Genomic DNA, 21,016 nt, shown 5'->3' on the forward strand with positions numbered 1-21,016 from the left:
AGATGGATTTTTAAAATAAGAGTTAGAGAGTATCAGGCATAATCAGCAAAACAATCATTTCAATGGAAATGCAACTTGATATGAGTAATTTCAATAATACCTTGAGTTTACAGATTAAAGAGCTTTTCATGCTGCTTGTAGGACAGAAAGAATAACTGGAAATTATTCTGTTCATTTTATGGGTGGTAAAATTGATTTTCTCTAAGAAAACCTAAAAGGAATTAATACTCACAAAATAGACATCATTGTTGACATTTTTAAGACAGAAAAGTACAATGTACTATGCTGAAAAAATTCACTAGAACAGCCACATGTTCAACAAGTATGAAATATTGAGGCTATGACATGTGCTAATATTTGGTGCATGTCCAACAGAAGACATTTTATATTCTGGTTTCATCCTGAAGATGCCAGACTCAGACTTCTGGATTGGTGTGTTGAGGGTGGTACCAATATTGAGACCCAGGACCAGTCTGGCATCCCCCAGATCAATAAGCCATCATCCCATCATCTTGAAATAGCTACTCCAGCCTTACACTGGAGTAGCAGGGGTTTCCCGCCTCTTTGAACCTCTTGACAGTAGGTTCCTTGAGAGCAGCTTCTTCAGCACTGGAGCCCTGCTTCCCTTCCTGGTGCTTTTTGGTCTTTGCTTACTGGGGCTGACACATTGGCTGCCTGCTCTCCTCCCATCACTGAGATGCGAGCATTTGGCTAAATGCAGAGAAATCATGAGCTCTATGCTTCGCCACACATCCCTGGTTTCCGAGCATCAACTCTTTGATGACAGTTACCTTGGGCACTTTGGCACAGGCTACAGCAGCCACCATCTTGGCCCCATCACTGGCAATTCCCTCTGCTTCACAGTCTCTACCAACCATAAATCCAGTAACATTTTGAGTATTTCTTTGGCAGCATAGCTAGATGAAGAGAGCATTCCTTTTTGCAGACTCAAAAAACAGAGAACTCCGTTGCATCCAAAATTTGAGCAAAATTTACAACTAATGTGTCTCCATACAAGGCTTTGAACTCATTGAATCTGTTCCATCCACGATTCTAGCAATGACCTCTTGGACATCAAAGTTTCTCTTGAGGTTAGCACCAACTCTTCCATAGAGTTCATCAGTAGGAAACAGAGCTCTACAGAAGGGTCCATGGTATCATGTAATTTCTCCTGGTAATTTAGACTCCTCACAACCTTCTTTGTTAAGTGGAGGGTGTGTGGGTCATCTAAAGCATAGTGGTCAGTGACTCCAGACATTCTGCAATGACAATCAGCTTCTCCAAGATCCTCAGCAGACTCCTCTTCTCCAGGTACTGCATTAACCAAGGGGTGTCCAGCCAAGAAAATGGTACCCTGCTTGCAGAAGATAATCTTTTCATTGGCCACTGCAGGCAAGTAGGCACATCCTGCCTACAGGAGCCCATGATCACCTCTAGCTGTGTAATAATTTTAGATGACACAATTACCTGATTATAAAATATGCACCCAAAATTATCTCAATCTGGAAATGTATCTGCTTGTCGAGGTAAGTTTTCCCCTCCTGAATCCAGTGGTAGATGCAGGAGACCCGGTGCTACCTGCGGACACCTCTTCATACAACTGGTAACCTCTAAACTGGGAAAATTCCAGAGATGAAGACCCTGGGTCAAGAGGTCTGAGTAACAGTTTTCCTCTTGCTGTGTGATCAGCTCCGGTTCTCTCATTCCCTCCTACTCTTACAGACTGTGCTGGTTCGTGGAGTTGGTTCACTAGTGCTTTCACCTGTTCCTAGTTCTCCTGGTAGGTGGCAGAGCCTGAGCCCAGCAGGACCCCAGGTACCAGTAGCCACACAGCCCTGGGGCAACGGTGCTTGTGCAGGGCTACAGAACCAACCTCAGGGCAGCCCAAATATCGGTGGGCAGCGAGCCAGGGTGCAGAATGCAGAGCCGCCTGCTCCTGAAGGGAACATATTCTCAGTCCTGTTGCTGCACAGCCTGGGGCTGAGCTTCAGATCGCATCCTTGAAGCCCCCGGCCAAAGCCAGGCCCCAGAAAAAACTTTTTAAATGCAGGTAGAATGGGTGGTCTGAATGACGCTATCTAGACACTGAATAAATGGATCTTGTCAATCCTTTGTCCTGTCCCAATCATTTCCAATTTGACAGAAGTCACACCAAAAAGCAAATAGGCTCTAAAGTTAATAAAGTAGAGTTTATTAAATATGAGAAAGAACCAAATACATTGATAGTTAACATTGTTTTTGTAATCTGACAACATTTACGACTCTGAAACTCCTGAAATCCAGAGTAAAAATGGAACCAAAAGGTTTCCCACAAAGGAAGAAGCATACAATAAATGTTCCAAAGAAATGAAGTCTAAGACAGCGACAATGAAATAGACATTTCTCATGTAAAACTTTATGAAGGTAACATGATAGGCAGGTCTCCCGACATCAATTTCAGTTAAAGAATGCAAGGAGGTTTTTATGTGGATGTTTGAAAATGGAAGTTGGATAACAACATAGAGGTTCAACGCAAAACCCACTTCAGTTCAAGTGCTTCTGGGGGGATGAAGTTGACACTGTCGCAGAGTGATTCCAGAAAGTAATCAAATGCAATACCAGGGTGGGGTCAGGAAAGCATAAGCACCAGGAGCGCTTGTGGAATCAGGAACTTGTTGCAGGAATTCAGCTTCACACAGGTGCGGCAGGTGCCGGGGAAGGAAGGATCCAGTGGGGGAGAAGGAGGATAAGGGACGGTCACTAATAAGGCTGCCTGCAGCACAGCAGCAGGTGGACGTGGGAGAGCACACAGTGACCCTGGGAACCCAAGCACAACAGCAACTGGAATGGGGTCTCCAGCAGGACTGGTGTAGACATCGGTGCAAGCTACAGCCTCCTCACAGCTGGTGCCTTTACGGATTTGCAGCCAGGGGTCACTGCTCAACTTAGGGTTGCTGTAGGTCAGCAGGCCTGAGAAGCAGAGAAGAGCCTGGCCTTGGTATACGGCAGAGGGTAGAGACAAACGAGAGCCCATCCCTGCCTCTGTCTCCCTCTGGGTCTGACCACCACGCCCTTCAGGGCTTGTGGCTGCTGCCATCACGCACCCCTCCACATCTCTACATCGTCCTCTTTTGGCCAACTTAATCTGCAAACACACAAGGAAGGAAGGTTGCTTCTGGCAAATGTAGTGCCAGTTTTTACCCAAGGGATCCCTGAACAAAACCACACGGGGCCGCGTTGTAGCCAGCATGAAGGAAGAAAAAGAAATGAGGATATGAGCTAAGGGTGCATCCTGCCTTTCTCAAAATGCTAGTTTTTGGAAGCCGCTCACGGCATTTCTGTGTCTGTTACAGTTACCAGCAGTTAAATCATTCTCTGGCCAAATCTCTCCTTCTAATTTTTAGGTAAAATGCCAGCATATGGCAGGGAAGCCCCAAATAATCACTTGCTTTATCAGTTGCCCTAATTAAAACCATCATTTGAAACCTAATCACCCTCCATGGCCATATCCAAAAATATACCGGGATAAGAGTGACTAAGACAAGGCACTGAGGGCTAACAAAAAGGTGACAGCACCATGTAGGGCTGAAGGACTGGGCCTTCTATTTAATCCTGTAATAAGTATACTTATATCATATTCATAAAACCAATCATTTTACTATGGATGTACTCTTTGCAAAGCACTGTGCATATTTCATCTTAGAAGATTTCACAAAAGAATAGACTGAGACTGCACACGTTTAAAATCTTGCTCTCAGTCACACAGTTAACAAGCGCCAATCCAGTCCTTGAACTCTGACCTGACTGCATTGCACACACCTTCATTCTCCTTGTCTTCTCCCACACTGTTTAGTAAAGCCTCCAACACTGCAGAGTGCTTAGCATGAAGCAGAGATACAAGGCGGTTTTGACGCGTGAAGTGTTAGAACTGTGGCAGCATCCAGGCCAACTGTATCAGTCAAGACTGGTTTTTGCCTGGGGTGGACCCCAAACTGTGTATTAATTATGTTCCCGAGATTATTGCATGAGCCAAGATTGCTGCTCTAGCTCCAATCATCACAGCAGCAAATGTGATAATGCTCGGCTTCTGCGTGTGATATCACTTCCTTCCTTCCTCACCCTGCCAAGGTTGTGTAGTAATAAGATGAGCAACTCTAGGAGCTAGCTTAGAGTGGCCGTGCACCTTGCCGCTGGCATACTGATTCTCAGGATTCATATGACTATGCCTGAGAGGCCAAACACTTGAAATGCTCCTCCTTCAAAGGAATATAAACCCAGTCTCAGACTTCACCTTTGGACCAGAACATTATATGTTTCCACCTATCCACCAGAAGACATCTTTGTTAATGTAATGTTACTAATGCCATTGGGTAACTAAAGTCTTACTTGCTTGGTTGATTTAATTGACATTGAAATTTGTACATATTGTTGTATAACATTTTTAAAAATATGAAGGCACTTCAAAAAGTTCATGGAAGATGGAACTAAAATTAAGTTTATTTTGATGCAAAAATTCATTGTGGAATTTCTAGATTGAGGAAATTAGTATGCATTCACTCACAAACATAATTTTGGTGCATTGAGAATGCTTATAATCGACTCTCTTACTCATTGTAAAGAGCACAACAACCGTTGTTAGCAATTGTCACCATGTTGTACAATTGATCTCTTAAACTCGATCCTCCTACCTAACTAAAATTTTGCATGTTAAGGTCTTTGTTTGACTGTATATCAGACTCTGGTGAGCAGGTGGCATTTTGTTCTGATTGTGAACATATTTTGCTAATGTGAATGTACTTTTCTAATTTTGCTAACGTATTTTGAGTTCTGGTTTAAAGTAGGACTAAAAGAGAATGGCGACTCTTGTGTTGCATCATCAGTAGCCCTGTTAACCAAAGATTATGACCGGAGTTGTCAAAATAGACCCTCAGCAAAGACCCCAGAAACTCCTCAGGACAAATTGCCCCAGTTTGAGAAAGAGATTCATGACATTCATTTTGCTTTACCTTGTTCACAATGGGGAAATATCTATTGCACTAAACTTGTAAGAGGTGAAAGAGTGCAGCTGTAAGCAAGAAACAATGTATTGCTAAATTTTAAGCCTTGACAGGTGTCTGAGCCCTATTTTTATTTTAAAACATCTATATCATAAACGTCCAAGGATAGCCACACTACATGTTTGTCCCATTTCTCCCCTACTAATAGGAACAAATCTTCAGAGAAATGAAATAATTCAGTCTCTAATTTTGAGAATTTTGTCCCATTAGCATTTCTCTAGACTGCACCAATTAGTATTCATACAGTGTTATTATTCAAGTATAGTCTGTCTATTATAGTTACTTATTTTTGTGCCACTTTAAGGAAGCTTCCATGCTTCTATTATTGTATGATCAATTTATTAGTGGTATTAAAATCACTGTAACAGGAAAAGTATTTTTAATTTCTCTAACACCTTCCTTCTAGGACCAGCACTGTGGTACAGTGGATTAACAAGAGCCAGCGTCCTATACTGGTGCCAGTGTGAGTCCCAGAAGCTCCACATCTAATTCATCTCCCTGCTAATTCACCTGATAAAGCAGTGGAGGATGACAGAAATCCCTGGGCCCCTGCACCCACGTGGGAGACCTGGAAGAAGCTTCTGACTCCTGGCTTCAGCCTGGCCCAGTCCTGGCTGTTATAGCCATTTGGAGAGCGAACCAGCAGATGGAAGCACTCTCTTTCTCTCTCTCCTCTCTCTCTCTGTAACTCTGCCTTTCAAATCAATTAATAATCTTTAAAACAATAATCATATAACACCTGCTTTCAGTAAAGGCTGCCTCCTGCTAACTCCATGGCAATGGTACTCTTGAGGAATTTTGTGGGTTTGGATGTGCAAGTTTTGGAGACAGGAGTCTCAAGTTCCATGTCTGAGTTAATGCAATTCTGTCTAAAATCACCAATGTGAACACACAAGTCTGGGAATGAAGACAAGTATAACTGAGCAATCTGCAAAAACTTTCAGATACCTTGAAGAGGATTAAGATTCCCCCAGGCCATCCTACTGGGTTGTGCAACAAGCCAAATCAAATCTCAGGGACTTGAAGAAACTCGACTGATCTCTGGGTTACTTTTCTTTTTCCTTTTTGCAGATTTATATATTTATTTGAGAGCATAGTTACAGAGAGAGGGAGAGACAGAGAGAGTGGTCTTCAATCCACTGGTTCACTTCCCAAATGGCCGTAATGTCCAGAGCTGAGCCAATCCAAAGCCAGAAGCCAGGAGCTTCCTCCTGGTCTCCTACCCTGGTGCAGGGACCCAAGCACTTGGTCGATCTGCTGCTGCTTTTCCAGGCCATAAGCAAAGAGCTGGATCATAAGTGGAGCAGCCAGGACATGAACTGGCACCCATATGGGATGCTGGCACTGCAGGCAGCAGCTTTACCTTCTACGCCACAGCACTGGCCCCTTCTGGGTTACTTTTAATATTTTTTGTATTTTTTTGTTCATGTATGTTTATTTAAAAACTAGGATGACTTACTGGACCAGATAACTCAAGTATTATATGGAGGAGGGGAAGGTAAAAGGGAGGAGCACGGAGGAGACACCAAGTACCAAAAGGCTACACAGCTTTCTCTACATCATTGTGATAAGGCTGAGAACCTGTGTCTTGAGATTTTTTTTAATGTTCTTGTCACCATACTCAGAGACTTTTCCAGAATCAGAAGGTTAAAGGGCAAGAGTTAGAACACAATGTGACTTCCAAGTGCTTGCATTTCTGAGTGATGATGATTGGAAAGGAGATTGTCAGTCTACATTGTGTTTTTTGAGAACTTGATCACAAAACTGAGAGGATACTTCCTTCTGACATATGGTGAGCTCTCAAGATTCCTATTCTCCTTGTTGCAATTTTTTTCTAAAGATTTTATTTATTTATTTGACAGGTAGAGTTACAGACAGTGAGAGGGAGAGACAGAAAGGTCTTCCTTCTGTTGGTTCACTCCCCAAATGGCTGCAACAGCTGGAGCTGTGCCAATCTGAAGCCAGGAGCCAAGTGCTTCTTCCAGGTCTCCCATGCGGTGCAGGGGCCCAAGCACTTGGGCCATCTTCTACTGCTTTCTCAGGCCAGAGCAGAGAGCTGGATTGGAAGAGAAGCAGCAGGGACTAGAACTGATGCCCATATGGGATGCAAGCACCGCAGGCGGGGGATTAATCTAGTGTGCTACGGCACCTGCTCTCCCTCATTGCGATTTTTTCCATTTCCTTTTCCCATCCAGCCTCACATCAATTCATTCTAATCCATAGAGTAGTTTCATTTCAATGCTCCTGTTAGTATTAGATCCTACTTTTCAAACTTAAGGTAATGGCAAAGCTTCTCAAAACTTCCAGGTAGATACACAGTTCTCATTAATTATATATCTGATATTTTCTAAGAAACTGCATGTTCTGTTTCCATTAAAAATTATCGTATTGGGGGCTGGCACTCTGGCACAGCGGGTTAACGCCCTGGCCTGAAGTGCTGGCATCCCATATGGGCACCGGTTCGAGACCCGGTTGCTCCACTTCCAGTCCAGCTTTCTGCTATGGCCTGGGAAATCAGTAGAAGATGGCCCAAGTCCTTGGGCCCCCGCACCTGCGTGGGAGACCTGGAAAAATCTCCTGGCTCCTGGCTTCAGATTGGCGCAGCTCCAGCCGTTGCAAGCCATCTAGGGAGTGAACCAGCGGATGGAAGACCTTTCTCCCTCTGTCTCTCCTCCTCTCTCCGTGTAACTCTGACTTTCAAATAAATAAATAAATCTTTAAAAAATTATCATATTGAAGATGCCTTGAAGAAAAGATATATGTCTTTCTCTTCACCGGTGTTATTACAATAATAGTGATATAATAAAATAAACCTTAGATAAAGTTGTGATTGCTTCCAAAAGTCCAGAAATACTTTGCTGTATCAGCTAATTTAGACTCATCTTAGGCTTTTTAACAATGTTTTTCTGATATTTGGAACATGTGATAATCATCTTTCAGCCCAGTTTAAATTAACTTAGGGAATAAAAGGAACTCTGTCCCATTCTTATATACAGACATTTGGAATATTTCCAGGTTGTGGATTTAGTTATTTTTACCCTGACCTCTTATTTTGAAAACGCTTCTCTGGGTTCTCATATTTGTGCTTATCTTCATATTGAGTTGTTTTGGCATGGTAATGTGCTCAGATCAATTGTCAGCGGCAGTAATGCTAGCATCAATCATGGACAAATATGTAATAGCTCGGAGACAAATGAGATATCCCCCTTCTTCTTCTTTTAGCCTGGTATAGTTTGCTCTCCTGGAAGATGCCTTTAGAACCATGTAATTTCCAGGAAAGCCTGAAAGCACATCAGGTAGGCACTAAGAATTCTTTCAGCTCACCTGATCTGCAGAGAGGACAGGCACAGCGGCCATGGTCCAGGCAGCACCACAGACAGAGCCAGCAGCTACTGCTGGAGATGGTGGCTCTCAGTGCTGTCACCCAGTTATAGTCCTTCCCTTCCTCACATAGTTTCATCAGTGAGCTTGGAGCATTATTATTATTACTATTATTATTAGTAGTAGTTTTTTCAGAGTTCCTTTTTCATTTCTGCAATTTTCTATTCCTCAGATACAGTATTTCTAGATTAATACTGAATTCTTATTGCTTGTCCTGTGGTCTTTTCCTAAATATCTTGACTTTCCTATTTTCTCTGGCCTCTTCACATGGTTTTTCTTAATATTATTATTCTTGCCCCAATATATGTCACATTTTTTGTCCTTCTGTGTTATATTCTTTTGTTTTGTTTATGTTGGCTACTGTGTTTTTCCAGCCAACCTCCCACAAAGCTGAGATGTGTTTTTGTTATACTTGTATTCATCACAAGCGTTCTGTTGAAATATATATTAAGTCAAATGTAAATGCATCCTATCCTGAAAATATATAGCACATGTTATATTTCATATAGGTTTTATGTCCATTAGGGTGCCAGGAAGACAGAAAGAATGATATACACGAGTGTAATAATTGAGAATTTAGCAAGGAACTATTTAAAAATGTATGGGAGGAACAAGCAAACCCAGTGGAGCATAGTGAACACCCTGGGATTAGAGACTTACTGGAGCCATTACACTATTAAGGCTAAAGAAGAAGGAGACATGGTGGCCAATGGAAGCTGGAACAGACTCCTTGGCAGGATGAAGTCAATACACAGTGAGCCAGCAGGGAGGCATGTAGAAGAAAAAGGCCATGAACTGGCTGTCCTATCCATTCTCTATTTTTTTATAATAACACCCTCTGTTGGCTAATTCCCATGGGAAGCCATAAAACAATGCATCTCATTGATATGGTGCATAAAAGTCAGTATCCAGGCACAGTTCCCAGTGAAGAAGGCTGGAAGGGAGATCTGAAGGTGGAAAACAGAAACAAGAAGACATATATACCACACATTGTTGGAACTGACATAATAATATATCAATTTTTTTTTCAAGATTTATTTACTGGAAAGGCAGAGTGAAAGAGAGATTCCATCCATTGGTTCACTCCCCAAATGACTGCAATGGCCAGGGCTGAGCCAACCTAAAGTCAGGAGCCTGAAATTCCATTTGGGTCTTCCACATGTGTGGCAGAGGCCCAAGTACCTGGGCCATCATCTCTTGCTTTCCCTGCTGCGGTAGCAGGGAGCTGGATTGGAAGTGGAGCAGCCAGGACTTGAACCTGGACTCTGATATGGGATGTGAGTGTTGCAAGTGGTGGCTTAACCTGCTATGCCACAACTCCAACCCCAATACTTCACAACAGAGGAAATTACAAAGATATTATAAACTTAGAACCCAATGTATCCATATTCACCACTTGGCACTTGCAATAAGTGGCAGACCCTCAAAGATCTCTTGCTTAGAGACTTTGTTCTTTCTTGGATATCAAAGCCAATTATTCTTCATCAGATTGCCCCCATTTACTCACCACTCAATAAATTAAACAAAAGTGAGGGGAAATTCACCATTGTCCAACTCTTCAACATATGGTTGAAATGCCTTCAGACAGCTGTACTCAGCCACATGTGAAGAATTGACATCATGCTCTACCAAAACCTCTGTTCAATTTGTTCAGATTTAGCTTTAAAGATTCACCCCGATTAAGGCTGAACACAACCCTGAAAATCTGAAAACAGCCAGAGAGCCATGGTGTTTGACAAATCACCTCAGCAAAAAGACGCAAGCTCATGCTCCTTATTTATTCATCTTTCTTGCCAAGGAAACTTGCCAGCTCCTTCTGGTGCACATCTCCTGGGAAAAATGAGAGAAGTAATAAGGGCACCTTGAAGAAACAATGTAATTATACATAAAGGACTGTGGGCAATGGCGAAGGTTGACATGATTTTGTCATCTCGTATGCAACTGAGAGAAAAAAAAAAAAACCTCCTTTCCCTGCCAGTGGAAAAATATACAGATATACATATACATATATAGATAGATACACACATTTAGCATAGATAGATATCTTTTTAAGGATTTATTCTTATCACCATTTGAATCCTAGCATTCACAAACTGCTGCATGATAAAATGATTGATTTTCCCTCATGAAGACTGAACACGGCATTTGATGAAGCTACCCCCATACTTTCACTAGCAGTGCTGACCCATCATCAACAAGTCACCAGACAGACCTAAGTTAGTGATATGTCTACGCCATTTGTTAAACTTTTATTATTGCTATTGGGACCATAGAAAAGAAAGGTCCTTCTTTTTATAAAATTTTTAAGATTTATTTATTTATTTACTTATTCACTCATTTACTTGTTTATTGGAAAGGCAGAGAGAGACAGAGAGAGCATGCTTCCATCTACTGGTTCCTTCCCAATATGGCTGCAACAGCACTTACTAGACCAAGCTGAAGTCAAGAGCCTAGAACTCCATCCAGATCTCCCATACAGGTGGGCAGGGACCCAAGCACTTGGGCCATCTTTCTCTGACTTCCTAGGCGCATCAGCAAGAAGCTGGATCTGAAGTGAAGTAGCTGGGACTCAATATAGGATGCTGGCATCACAGGTGGCTGCTTCACCCACTGTACCACACCACCAGCCTTGGAATAGTCCTTCTTAACATCCATAAATAAATAACCAGGATATCAAACGTCACTCTCTCTACTCAGTGTCTAGAGGGTGTGTTAGTACAGCACCAGCCCCTTTACAACAGTTTAGCTTTATTTTGGTCAACATCTTTGAATGTGTTTCTGTTTCATAAATTGGCCCCTCTCTCTAGTGTGCTGTCCATCTTTGCTGAACAGGAACTGTAATAGACATATGCACTTTGCCCTTCCTAGAGGGAAGACCCCCCTTGTTTTCTTCTTCCTTCTTAGTCCACATGGCTTAACATAGGCTAAAGTCACAGGTCAGCTCCTGAAGAAGGCACAACACACAGGCCTCACCTGGAAGCTGATTCCAATTCTTGGACTCTGTAATTGGAGAAGAATTGGCCACATGCTACGAGTCAAGTTAGTGAGATTCTATAAAAGTTACTAGGGAATGGTGGGCATTTGAGATAAGAGTAAAGATTCTACATAGGATACCCACATCTGTTGCTTGTACCCATGAGAAAAAAAAAAACAACTCTGGTTAATACAAGTAAGGAACTACAACCTGGATGGTGCCCACAGGCTAAGGTCAGAGCTAGATCCTAATATCTATTCTCAATGCTGGGTTTCAGACAATTATGATCGTTGAGTCTGGGTTGATTCATTTGGAGGCAAAATAGGGCTTGCTTATGTTGTCAGCACCCTGAACATTGCCATTCAAGTAAGATTCAGGCTCCAGCAACACTTACTTGCTCTTCAGAAGATACACGCTCTAACTCTGCAGGCCTCAACGGGAAGAGTGAGTCACTCTTCCATACAGAAATGAGATTTTCCAATTTTCTTTCTCAACATTTAAGAATAACACTCGCCAATTCATTTTAGATATCGATTTTTAATTAACCCTTTAAAATGGTCCTGGAACCAATCATTTAAATTATGATAACTTGTGAAAATATACTTTTTAATAAAAATGAATTTAGATGCTGGATCTTGCTTGGTATGATAGTTTTGATTACTACTGTGGAGAGCAACTTGGACTAGACTAAGTTACTGGAATTAAGACTTATTCTATGCATCTGCTCTCCCACAATATGGCGCTGAGAAGGGAGTAAACAGCTTCTACACAGCTGCCTCTCACCAATTTGATTGACTGAGCTGCAGGAGCTGATCTTGCTCCTGATTGGAGGAGAGCAGCGTACTCGGCGTGTGGGTAGCAGAGTTGGGATTGGTGGAAGAGGACTATAAAGGAGGAGAGAGACAACATGCACCAGGAACATTTATCTGAAGGAACACCTGAGCAGCCCCCGAGAGAGCCGGCCGGCGGTGTGCCGCTCCCCTGCAGAAGTGGGGAAAGTGGCAGGGGGCCCGCCCCTCCACGGAGGTGGAGGTACGGCAGCCAACCCGGGAAGAACCAGCAGCAAACCCGGGAAGGGCCGAGCAGACAAAAGAACAGCGCAGGGTCCTGTGTCGTTCCTCCGTGAAGAGGGGGAGTGACATAATGGTGCTGTGACTCAGATATGAAGCCTAGGCAGGGTCTAGTGTCCTTCCTCCGCGAATGGGGGAGTGATAACTACTGAGGAAATATTGTCTTCCTCATGATCTCACTATGGACAGTGTTAGGGTTAGCCATAGTGGCTTGCTTTGCCAGTGGAATACAACCCAACAGTACTGACACAGAGGCCCAAAGGGTCTTTGATGATTTGGTTCAGGTTTGTGCTCCAGTAATAAGCCATAAGGAGAACCTTGTGTCACTGCTCTCACTTCAGCCTAGCCTTCCAAACAAACACAGCTTTCTTCAAAATGTTCAGGGAATTTTTTGGGGGGTGGGGCAGTGCAAAAAAAATTGAAATCCATACAGTTTTTCATAATAAATGTTATGAAATTTTAAGACTCCTCATATGCATGGATTTAAAATTTTTGTGCCCAAATAAAATTATATTTTAATTTCATTTCGATGAAATCTTTTAAATCCGTGTGGCATAGACCTCAACCAAACTTTGATACCAAAAGCCAACCTGCAACCAAGCCTAGCCTAGATCATCCAAGCCCCAGGAAACTACAAGGATACTTTTTGAAGACTCCTCATAACTTAAGAACAAAATATTTGTAAGTCATTGAGTTCAAGGCAGTTCATTACACAGCATCACCATGGCCATGCTATACTCTATATAACCACACTTCTGGGCTTCGTGTGACACTGCATAGCTTGTGCAGCCAGTGTGCAGTAAGAGGCATGAGATGTACGAGAGAAGTCAGCAAGTGTTAGTCCAGGATATCATCATTGTATATTAGCCCTAAACATGATCCTAGATGCAGTCTAAACACATAATCCCTATCCCCAATTACACTGATGCCAAGAGGGCCAAGTGACATTCTTTACAACAACACATGAATAAAATGACACAGAGCCAACATCAAACAAAATCTGCTTGCAAATCCACAATATTCCCACAATGTCACTCTAACCTCTCTTGAGCAATAATAGACTAATTCATATTCTAACATCTTACTCCTCTCATATTGGTAATCCTGGGATTTTTTTTTTATTCTTGCAATTCCTCTGAGGACTGCCTTGCAGAACACACTAACCATATTGGACATTTGCAAAGGCTTTCACTAGCAGGAAAGGGAGGTGATGCCAGTTTGTCTATTTTGTGTTAGCAGATCTGGACAGAGTACCTTTGGCCAACTCTGCTCCATTTCCCTGAAAGTCTGTGTTCTGGAGGCCTAAATTTAACTTTTTACATCCAAGCAATAGTATTTAGAGGATACACTTCTATTTCCATGGTATTTAATGTTCTATTAAAGATGTTATACAAATTACCTACTGCAAAATGAATTGAGATTACACAGGTTGTTTAAGCCATAAGTCATAAATTCAAATGTCTAGGTGCCAGGTCAGGAATGTAAACCATATGAATTGGAAGGCTGGTTGAAAATTCTAACAAAATGGTCAGCTCAGGCACTATTACATGGGAAGAGAAAATGGTAGCCACTAACACTAGCTAAATTGTGAATACATTGTCAAATCCTTGGTTAATCCAAAGGAAGCCACATCTGAATTTCTCTGAGAAATGATTAATTTTAAAGGATTATGACTTTTTTATTAACACTGTGATCCATTTTATTTTATTTTATTTTTTGACAGGCAGAGTGGACAGTGAGAGAGAGAGACAGAGAGAAAGGTCTTCCTTTGCCGTTGGTTCACCCTCCAATGGCCGCCACGGCCAGCGCGCTGTGGCCGGTGCACTGCAGCCGGCGCACCGCGCTGATCTGAAGCCAGGAGCCAGGTACTTATCCTGGTCTCCTATGGGGTGCAGGGCCCAAGCACCTGGGCCATCCTCCACTGCATTCCCTGGCCACAGCAGAGAGCTGGCCTGGAAGAGGGGCAACCGGGACAGAAACCGGCGCCCCAACCGGGACTAGAACCCGGTGTGCCGGTGCTGCTAGGTGGAGGATTAGCCTAGTGAGCCATGGGGCTGGCCTACACTGTGATCCATTTTATTTTATTTTTTTTAACTTTTATTTAATGAATATAAATTTCCAAAGTACGGCTTATGGATTACAATGGCTTCCCCCCCCATAATGTCTCTCCCACCCACAACCCTCCCCTTTCCCATTCCCTCTCCCCTTCCATTCACATCAAGATTCATTTTCGATTCTCTTTATATACAGAAGATCAGTTTAGCATACATTAAGTAAAGATTTCAACAGTTTGCTCCCACACAGAAACATAAAGTGAAAAATAATAGATGATTTTTTAAATGATGATGAAATCAGATCAGACCTATTGTCATGTTTAATCCCAGTGAGAGTCAAGTTGGGAGTTGATAATTTCTTTTTTTTTTTTTTTTTTTTTTTACAGAAGATCAGTTTAGTATACATTAAGTAAAGATTTCAACAGTTTGCACTCCCATAGAAACACAAAGTGAAATATACTGTTTGAGTACTTGTTATAGCATTAAATCTCAATGTACAGCACATTGAGGACAGAGATCCTACATGAGGAGTAAGTGCACAGTGGCTCCTGTTGTTGACTTTACAAATTGACACTGTGATCCATTTTAAACAAATCTGTGGTGCCGGAGCTGAGGCATAGCAGGCTAAGCTTCCGCCTTCAGAGCCAACATCCTATATGGGCACCGGTTCATGTCCCAGCTGCTCCTTTTCCAATCCAGCAGTCTGCTATCTGCTAATGGCCTGGGAAGACAGTGGAAGATGGCCCAATTATTTGGGCCCCTACACCCACATGGAAGCTCCTGGCTTCGGATCTGCCCAGCTCCATCCATTTTGGCCATTTGGGGAGTGAACCAGCAGACAGAATTTCTCTCTCTCTCTCTCTCTCTCTCTCTCTAACTCTGCCTCTCAAATAAATAAATAAATAAATAAATAAATAAATAAATAAAATGTATCTGCAAGCTGGATACCACTGATAAATTCTGACATAAATTAACACAGAGTGCAGTATGTCATCAGAAATTGAGGACTGTGATTAGATCCTCTGTGAGTTATGATCTCTTGATTGTACGATTTGAAAAGAGAAAATAAATCTACAAAGGTTGTGTTGGGTGATTAGCTCTAGAAAAATGTGCCTGTAAGGATCTGCTTTCTGGTTCATTCTCTCCTGTATCACAAGGAGAGAAAAAGGATATTGGGTGATGAAGTTTCCTAAAAATAGACCATGCCATGTTTCTTCAAATGATGAAAGCATAGAATATCTTCAAAAGAATAGAAAGCAGTATATCGGAGAACACAGCTATACATTTATAACTTTTGTCAATATGTTTAATGAAATTATACATCAATTTCTTTACTTAGGCTAGATTGTCTAAATTAATACTAAATAGTGTACAATTACCCAAAGCATGAAGGTCAAAGTTAAGACTTTTCTTGACTCTTTTGTTTCACTACAGTGGGCAAAGTTGACCTTATAGAATTAGTATATATCTGTTAATATTTGAACTTTTTGTTTTGCACCTAAAACTTTTATCATTTAAAATTCCAGTTTTTATTTGCTAACAAACCATGTGCTTTGTTCTTTCTGAATTCTTCCTATATTATAGGAAGTTTGAGAGGTACAAAAGAATTCCCCTTCTTGAAGATAATTTCCATAATCATTCAAAAAGTGAATTGGGGAAGATCCACTGTATGTTTTTAAAGACCATGAAAAGGGAAATAACACAAGGTAGAGAATTCATGAATAGATAATCACTTTCAACAGACAATAAGCAATGTTCCAATAAGCCCTGAGAAATAACTAATTAATTTTCCAAGTGAGCAAACATTATTTTGTAGTCCTGTAGAGCTGGGGAGGAATCTAAAGATAGTGAATAGCAATGTGTTTCTAATTTTCAAAAGAAGATTTAAAGGGCCCTTGTTCCTCATTGTTTAGCTACTTCAAACCCTATCAAAATAATAAAACCTAAATTAGCACAAAAAGTAAGTTTTCACTGTCCTGGAAAATAAGAAGGCAAGGAATAGCTTCTGTTTACGAAGAAAGAATCAATTAGTAAGAGTAAATTTGATGCCTTGTTGATGAAGTAACAAAATGAAAATGACCCAAAGCACTCTAGATTCAATTCCTTGATAATAATAAGGCACGTGATGAAACTCCCTACTATACTAATTAAAGGTAGCTTAGATAACAAGTCAGTAAAGAATTTCCAACTGACGGGAAAACATATAGGTGAAAAAGCTGTAAGTCAGTGAAAGCTATAGGAATTGGAGGTAGGACAATTAAATGCCAATGATATAGAAAAGGTGAATGAATTAGCACTGAGGAAACAGTTGAAATTTCCCACCATCTGAATTTTTAAGTTATAAAAACAAGAGTGTAAATACCACAGGCAAATAAGGTGAGATCTAAAAATATAAGAACTAGCTGCAGAAAGAAAAACAGTTCATCGATGTTAGGACCAAAATTTAGCAGAAATCTATAAGGAGCTAAGGTAATTTCAGGAAACTTGGAAAAAGGCTGGGATGGAGGGATCAGGGAAGCTTGGGTCATTAGGAAGGACCTGCTTGAAAGAGTCAAGAGTACAATGCGATAATAGAGAACTGCTGCCATCCAAGGAAGGTATCATTACTTCATTTGAAGTTCTAAGAATGAGGCCGGTGCTATGGTGCAGTAGGTTAAGCCACCACCTGAGGTGCAGGTGTCCCATATGGGCACCGGTTCTAGTCTCAGCTGCTCTTCTTCCAATCCAGCTCTCTGCTATGACCTAGGAAAGCAATAGAAGATGGCCCAAGTGCTTAGACTCCTGCTACCCATGTGGGAGACCTGGAAGAAGCTCCTTGCTCCTGGCCCAGCCCTGGCTGTTGCAGCCATTTCAGGAGTGAATCAGCAGATGGAGGCTCACTCGCTCTCTCGCTCTCTCTCTCTCTCTAACTCTGACTTTCAAATAAATAAATAAATAAATATTTTAAAAAACAAGAACCAAAAAGACACCTTCAGTGACTGATGAGGGCTCACTAACAACAGAAGCTTGGGAAGTGCTCACCTCCTGCCCGGGGGCCGCATTCAGAATGGAAGGGGAAGCTGAGTCTCTGGCAGTGGTTTGGTAAAACTAAGATGCACGGTTTCCCCTCCAAACTGTTAGACTCCTGCTGTGCCCGGAAAAAGAGCCTCTTCTCTCTTCCCTCACAGTCAATGGAGGTCAAGTCTCTTTCTTCCCCAAGTCGGAGGATGTTAGCTGTGTGAAGCTGGCCCGTGAAAGGCCCTAGAGAACGGAACTTTGTCTTTCCTGCTCATCCATTACTGGAAACGTTCATACCTGTGGGGGGAAAAAGGCAATAGGGACAGGCTTTGGGGCAGCTTGGGACACACTCATCCCATATCAGAGCGCCTAGGTTCCAAACTCAGCTCTGCTCCTGATAGGGAAAGCAGTGGAAGATGGCCCAAGACCTTGGGCACCTGCACCTGCATGGGAGACCCGGAAGAAGCTCCTGGCTCCTGGCTTCAGATTGGTGAAGCTCCGGCCATTGCAGTCATTTGGGGAGTGAACCAGAAGATAGAAGATCTCTCTCTCTCTCTCTCTCTTTGTAATGCTATCTCTCAAATAAATACAAAGAAATCTTTATAAATAAATAAATAAATACATTCTCAGAATGAATACAGCAGAAAAAGGAGAAGCCCAATCTGACTTTGCACAAGCTGTGATTTTAAATTAAGACTGTCAGCTGTGCATCTTATTCCCCTACAGGAAAAAAAATTTTTTTTGATCATTTCCCTAACAGTCCAAATAGTTTTCAAAGATCTGACAGCCTTTCCCTAAAGCTGTTTGCAACTAACTCTGTTCTGCTCAATGTACAGCCTAAGTTCGCCACTTAAATGTCCATCTGAATGGGAGAATCCCAATCATGACTTGGGTGGTTTAGGAGCTTTGCATTGCTCCTAGCTTTATTACTTTATAGTTATGCAATAACAAAATGAGAATTTCCTAGTTTGCAAGGCAGTATCTTCAAAGTGAACATGAGAGTCTGTGGCACACCTGAACCGAAACCAAACAACCCATGTTGCTGCTATAGACACGAGTGTAAATAAACTGAAAGAACCTCAGGATTCTGATGGCCTTCATTTCTGAGACTCAGTGTCAATCTGTTTGTGCAAGTTATTGTTTTCTACAATCCACAAAGTCAGTAAATATGAGGCAGTTTGGGAGAGGCTACAAAAACAAAAGTAAGTCTGCTGGCTACCACAATGCCTTCAAAAATGTGACTTCCCCCAGGGCTGGCATTGTAGCCAGGGGGTTAATCTGCCACCTGCAATGCTGCCTTCCCATATAGGTGAAGGCTCAAGTCCCAGCTTCTTCACTTCTGATCCAGCTCCCTGCTAATACACATGGGAAAGCAGCACATGATGGTACAAGTTCTTGGGCCCCTGCCACTCACATAGGAGACTGGCTCCTGGCTTAGGCGTGGCCCAGCCCCAGCCATTGCAGCCATTGAAGAATGAACCAGTGGATGAGATCCCTCTCTCTCTCTCTCTCTTTCTCTCTCTCTCTCTCTCTCTCCCTCCCTCTTTTTGTAACTCTTTCAAATAAATACATAAACCTTAACAAAAAAAGTATGACTGTCCCCAATATTTCTCAAGCTCTTGACAGTGGCTTACACATCAGCATCTGTGCTGCTGCATCTCTTTGGAATTATAGGTTTTGGAATCCAAAGGACATATAAGCCATCTGTCTCTCTTTACTAATGAAGAGAGAGAGGCTATGCATGGTGCAATGGTTTGGCCCAAGTGGCATACGTGGCCATTGGTAGCAGAGTCTTCGTTAGAATTCCTGACAACTGGCTTCTGGGTCAATCCTCAAGACTAGATGTTGCTGTTCCCCTTCCTATTCCAAGTTCCTTCTCCAAAGTTACCATTGGTTTAGAGAAAGGAGCTGGAGAAGTAGCTAACTGGGAGAGTAATGCGTGTGCACACACGGATGTGCATTTGCATTTCAAATAACATCCCAGTGTATCAATAAATTGCCTTTACTTGCTTACTACATTGCTGTGCATTAAAAATTCATTTTTATGCATGCATTTGCATCACAAAAATCTCTTTTCATTTGCCATGCTGCCCTGACAATATTATGATGAGCTTTATTCTATGTGAAGCACTAAAAGTGACTTAATTTAATCAGCCGCCTAGGTTTTAGCGTGTACTCAATTTTATATGGTTTTAATGAAGATGCGTGTCTTCGTCCATTTTCCATGGCTATAGCAAAATACCTGACACTGGATAATTTATAAATAATAGAAGTTTATTTGGCTCATTAAGAACCACTATAATCCAAAAGCTGTACTTCTGAAATTTATATTTATTAAATAAAAGCTTTCTAAAAAAAATAGAAGTTTATTTGGTTTGTGGTTGTGAAGGCTACAAAGTCCAAGAGCATAGCCCTGGCATCTTGCGAGGGCTTCTCGCTGCAGCGTTACTTGGTGGAGGGCATCAATAGCAAAACAGCATAAGGAAGACACAGAGAACGCAACTTTACAACAAAGCCATACCCATAGTAACTCGATATCTAGTAACCCATTAATCTATGAATAGATTGATCCATGCATGAGGCCTCTGCAGAATCACTTCTCTTTTTTTAAATTTTTACTTGAAAGGTAGAGAGACAGAGGTCTTCCATCTGCTGGTTCACTCCTCAAATGCGCACAACAGCCAAATCTTGGCCAGGCCAAAGCCAGGAACGGGAAATTCCATCTGGGTCTCCCACTTGGGTGGCAAGGACTGAAGTACTTGAGCCATCATCATCCGTTGCCTCCCAAGAATGTTCAATAGCAGGAGCTGGAATCCATAGCTGAGCCAGAACTCAAACCAGGCATTCTGATATGGAAAGTAGGTGTCACAAAGTTAACCACTGGGCCCAATGCCAACCCCCTACCACCTCTTAAAGGTCCCACCTCCCTATACCCACCATCATGGTAATCAATTTCACCTTGAGTTTCAGAAGGGATGAACCATAGCAAAGTATAAGATTCAACATTTAACACCATCTCATCTTTGGAGTTTATTTAGGAAATGAAATATTGCTCTGTAGTTTCAGAAAAAAATTAATAAATTTCTCTAAATAGATGGTAATTTCAAGTTGGTTTTCAGAGAGATTTAGCTGCATTAGCAGCACTATTTTCCGATACCCATAATCTTCTAAATTGACTTATTTGATGCTCTTCACATCTATTTTTCTAAAGACTTAGATTCTGTCTGTGCCACTGCTTTTGAAATACTCTCCATGATTGTGACTCTATCTAATGCAATTTTTACATTTGCTGCCATTTTTCTCAAGTGACAATATAGGGCAGGAAGAACCATGTGGTACTGCTTCATACCAACTACGTGCTTTGATGCAAAATACAGAGGAAACGTAAGAGAACCGAGGAGGAGGAGCTGAAGGGTTCCAAGTAAGAAAACTTTGCACCATAGACAAACGGATGGAATCTAACGAGGGGAGCCAATAGGGAAATAAAAGCCAAATATCTCAGCA

At 41.9% G+C, this 21,016-nt stretch overlaps 1 pseudogene; it reads right to left on the bottom strand.

Annotated features, from left to right (window-relative positions):
- Nucleotides 1-298: 298 nt before the first annotated feature.
- On the bottom strand, nt 299-3,076 carry LOC100347393 (methylcrotonoyl-CoA carboxylase beta chain, mitochondrial pseudogene; annotated as a pseudogene).
- Nucleotides 3,077-21,016: the final 17,940 nt, after the last annotated feature.

This window comes from Oryctolagus cuniculus, chromosome 11, assembly GCF_964237555.1.
Source record: "Oryctolagus cuniculus chromosome 11, mOryCun1.1, whole genome shotgun sequence".
Taxonomy (NCBI): Eukaryota; Metazoa; Chordata; class Mammalia; order Lagomorpha; family Leporidae; genus Oryctolagus; species Oryctolagus cuniculus.